Raw genomic sequence first — 4970 nt, 5'->3', positions numbered from 1 at the left:
AAAGCAATTTTCTTGGAAGCTTTGAAGACACAAAAACAAATTACAAGAGAAATGATCAGGGATTTTTTATTTTTTTGTTTTCCTGTACATGCACTACAGCAGTGGCTTACGGGCTTATTTCGTCAATACAGAGAAACAAGGTTCTAATTTATGTATATGCAATCACCATAATAATTTCAATGAAAACAAATTTCGAGTGGTATTAGGGTAAAGTGTTTATTATCTATAAAGAAAACTGTGTACAACGTTTTTATTGTTTGTCAGTTTGAGAACGTTGCACAGAAACATACAAGAGCCTTCTGCGCATGGCCATCCTTAAGTTTCAATTCGTATACTAGAAAGGCAGTTAATCGTTAGCATCTACCGCCAACTCTAGGGCTGGTTTTATCTATCTATCTCACTTCATTATGAAATCTTCGGAACATGTAATTAACCTAGTTCAAGATACCCCTTCTGTATACGTAGTTTCTTTAGAAACATCAGTTTAACGCTGGCTTATTTTACAGTTTGAAATTCGTAAATAATAACTGACTATTTATAAAGAGTGAATTTCTGCTGCTGAAGTATATATATACTAAACATAATACAGTATCATTCCTAAAATATTTCATAATTAGTGAAATATTTACATAATTTGTAGAACTTGTCGTTATGGAACGAATGTTTAGAAACTTGTACTTTTTTGTAGAACTGTGCAACAGAATGAAGTTAAACTAGTTGCACATAATAAATACAGCACCGCTTAATACATTTGCACAAACTGAAATCTCCAAATAGAATACGATTTAAAAAAAATTCAATTTGATTCATAAGATTTTTCTTTCTCTTATTATATATGTGTATGAAATGAATAAAAATCCTATAACCCGAACGCTCTCGAAAGGTGGACCTTTCATCTTCAGTTCACCCCTGAAGATGAAAGGTCCACCTTTCGAAAGCCCTCGGGTTATGGGTTTTTATTCATTTCTGTCAAGACTTCTTGAACCTACGTGTTTTTCTAACACCATGTCTATATATATATATAATAACTAACAAGTTGTAGTTTAATGTTCGCATTGCGTGTGAGTGTAAATGATCTGTTTCAGCTCAGTTGTCTTTAATGTACACGATTCTCTTTCCTGCATGTCGTAAAAAATAAAAAGCTTGTACGATACAATCAAGCAAAAACTTTATTATTCAACCTTTAGTTTTTAATGTTACGAAACATTTCGCTGACTACTAAGATATTTCTTGGTGTAATCAATATGCTACAGCTAAATTTATTATTACACCCAACCTTGCCCGGATAGCACAGGGATCGGCAACCCTTCAAAGAAGAGCATCTGTGTTTTTTGTTTTTGTCTAAGACCAAAACATTTCGAGAGCCGCAATATGCCCTAACGGTCTGACCTAAAAAAAAAAGGAGGGCGGTAGGACAGCTGTATGTTTTCAAACTTACAACACTGAATGAGAGGTTCGATTCTCCATTATGCCTGAAAGATTCTCAACTTTTATTCACAGTAAGAGTAAAGCCCGAGAGCCACAGATTGCTTACCTCTGGGCTAATACTTCTCAGTGTTGATTGCACGCCACACAAAATTTAAGTACAAATAATAATTCTACCTTTATTGCACTAATTTTTCAATTCAACAGTATTTCAGAATTACTGGAAAGTAACATTTATTTTATGCGATTCGTAGAGAAGTATGAAACAAAAATGTTCCAACTTTCTTTTCTGTGCAGCTCCGATGGATAACAACGCATTTATCGTTTGTTTGTTTTGTTTTTTAGAATTTGTCTACCCATCCAGCTCCGATGGATAACAACGCATTTAACGTTTATTTGTTTTGTTTTTTAGAATTTGTCTACCCATCCAGCTCCGATGGATAACAACGCATTTAACGTTTATTTGTTTTGTTTTTTAGAATTTGTCTACCCATCCAGCTCCGATGGATAACAACGCATTTATCGTTTCTTTGTTTTGTTTTTTAGAATTTGTCTACCCATCCAGCTCCGATGGATAACAACGCATTTAGCGTTTATTTGTTTTGTTTTTTAGAATTTGTCTACCCATCCAGCTCCGATGGATAACAACGCATTTAACGTTTGTTTGTTTTGTTTTTTAGAATTTGTCTACCAATCCTAAAGTATACAATTTTCATCTCTTGAGAAAATAATTATCCTTGTCTTGTTCCTTACGTAATTTTTCTTTCTCTTTTAGTGATTTTTATTACTACTGACTTTGTTGATGTTGTAGAATGCGGGTTGAATCACTAATAATAAATTTTAATAATTTATTATTGAAAGTAAAGAAGAATGTGTAACAATATGCAAACCACACTCTTTCTCCCCTGTTCTGAGCCGATAAGGCCTTTCGTTCAACTTCAGGGCTTATAAGACCGGTTGGGATACGACAGACACACTAATGGTTGAGACGCTATATATATTATCAAACTACATAAACAACAACGGTTGTGATTTGAAGTAAATCAAGTTGATACAATGTAATTTTTATAAATTGTATTTAAGGTATTTACAAATCACAATTAATGTTAGTATTAATAACACATTATTATTTTTAACATCAATCATTTATTGTTATTATTGCTTTTTTTTTTACTTTAACCGACTCTGTTTGTTTGTAATTAAGCACAAAGCTACACAATGGGCTATCTGTGCTCTGCCCACCACGGGTATCGAAACCCGGATTCTAGATTTGTAAGTCCGCAGACATACCGCTGTGCCACTGGAGGGGCTTGATCGACTCTACTCATCAAACGAACTATCGGACCAACACGCTAATCTTTTTTTAAAATCAGTTGTGAAAATAACTATAGGTTTTGTTTAAATACAATTGGATAAAGAAGATTATAAATTATTGACGTCAGTGTACAGTAACAAAAGTGGCAAGAGCAGTAATTTAAGGTTTCTCGAGAAAGTGACTACTTGGAGCTACTGTAAGGTTGAACGAGTATAAACCTATACACTGTGGATAGATAGGCAAATTCTTAAAAAGAAATCAATGAATGCGTTATTTACGGACGATACTCCTCGGAGCTGCATAGAAATGAAAGTTTGAATAGTTTATTTCGTACTTATCTGCGAATCATTCAAAATATATGTTACAAAATATCAATTCTAAAATACTGTTAAATTTAAAATTGTTGCAATAAACTTAGAATTATTATTATTTGTGCTTAACTTGTGTAATTTAATATGCAGGTGTGGCCTGCAATCAACACTTGAGAAGCGCTTACCTGTTAAGGTAGGGTGTAATAATAAATTCAGCTTTAACTTTGTTACATCGATTACAACAAGAAACACCTTAGTAGTCACCAAATGCGTCACAATATTATAAACTAAAGGTTCAATAACGAACTTTTTTTGTTTGACTGTATCGTACAAGAGTTATTTTTACAATACGCAGTTAAAATTGATCTGAAATAGATCCCTTACACTCGCACGTAATGCGAAAAACTTGTTAAGTATTATATATGTACCTATATATATAGAGAGAGGGGAAAAAATCGTAGGAATTAAATGGGATTTTTTTAGTAAATCATATTCTTTTTTTATCTTTTGTCTTTGTTTGTAATCAAGAACAAAGCTACACAATGGGCTATCTGTGCTCTGCCCACCATGGGTATCGAAACCCGGATTTTAGTGTTGTACGTCCGCAGAAATACTGCTGTGCCACTGGGGAGGGAATCATATTCTACATCGAGATTAAAGCTTGTGCTAATGTATTAAGCGGTGCTGTATTTAATAAGTGCAACTGATTTAATTTCATTCTGTTTCGCAGTTCTACAAAAAAGTACAATCTTCTAAATATTCGTTCCATGAACACGAGTTCTACTAATTATGTAAATTGAAAATTACTAAATATTTTAAGGATAAAACTGTATTATTTTTAGTATTTCACCAGTGGAAGTTCGCTGTGTATAAATAATAAATTATTATTTACGAGCTTCAAGTCTCTAAAATATTTTAGCTTTAAGCCCATATTTCTGAAAAAACTAAGCAGACAGTAGGCGGGAGGGATATCTTGATATAGGTTAATTCTAGGGTTGTGTATCTCATAATAGTAGTCGATGCGATACGTATCTAGATACAGAAGTTTTACCAACGGTTTGTTACAAATTGTCTTATTTAAGTGCTCCCCAGTGGCACAGCGGTATGTCTGCGGACTTACAACGCTCGAACTCGGGTTTCGATACCCGTGGTGGGCAGAGCACAGATAGCCCATTGTGTAGCTTTTTGCTTAATTACAAACAAACGTATTCAAGTACTTCACACTTTGCAGTACTTTTTTGAAATTATCAGGTTTGATTAACTAAATGGCAGCTGGCAAAAGAAGTAAAACAAAAAAGTTAATATCTGTTTATCTATTTTGTTATTGTTAATTTGTTATGTTACTTTACATGTAATGTTTTTGATAAAAGAAATGAAGACAATATGTAGTACTCAATACTCATCTTCCTTTATTGAATCATTAATTTTTAGCAAAAATTCTGGTTTTTTTTTAACAAAAGACTTGTAATGTTTACTGAAAGCTTGCCACATTTCGGACGATGTATTGATACAATCGTATCACGGCTTCACGATACGATACTTGTATCGTTTTGCCGTATCACCATACCTTTATTTAATTCCATGCCACTAGGATTCCTTAATGAAATTATATAGAATCCCCAACGCCGTAGTCGCACGCTCTTTTTTGAGTTTATAGTTGAAAGATCTATCTATCTGTGATAATATCATTTCCAATAGTTACAGGTATTAAATGTGGTTTAGTCCTTATTTTAATTAAAAGTTGTATTTTTGAGGTTCAAGTCAACATTTCAGCGAGGGAGTGAAGCTTTACTGCCATTATTGCATAAATAATGATTTACAAATTTCTTTTTTTAATACCTAGTATTTGATTTACCGTATTTTTCAGAATATAAGACGCACCGGTGTATAAGGCGCACCCTTATTTTGAAGACAAAGTT

At 33.1% G+C, this 4970-nt stretch overlaps 1 protein-coding gene across 1 annotated transcript in view; it reads right to left on the bottom strand.

The window, feature by feature from the left end:
* The window catches only part of LOC106478053 (elongation of very long chain fatty acids protein AAEL008004-like), an 18773-nt gene that overhangs the window by 13191 nt on the left and 612 nt on the right, over positions 1-4970 (bottom strand). The gene's annotated exons all lie outside the window — the stretch shown is intronic.

This window comes from Limulus polyphemus, unplaced genomic scaffold (assembly GCF_000517525.1).
Source record: "Limulus polyphemus unplaced genomic scaffold, Limulus_polyphemus-2.1.2 Scaffold176, whole genome shotgun sequence".
In the NCBI taxonomy this organism is placed as follows: Eukaryota; Metazoa; Arthropoda; class Merostomata; order Xiphosura; family Limulidae; genus Limulus; species Limulus polyphemus.
Note: the sequence above shows the minus strand (reverse complement) of the source record. Positions and strands in the feature narration are given on the sequence as shown.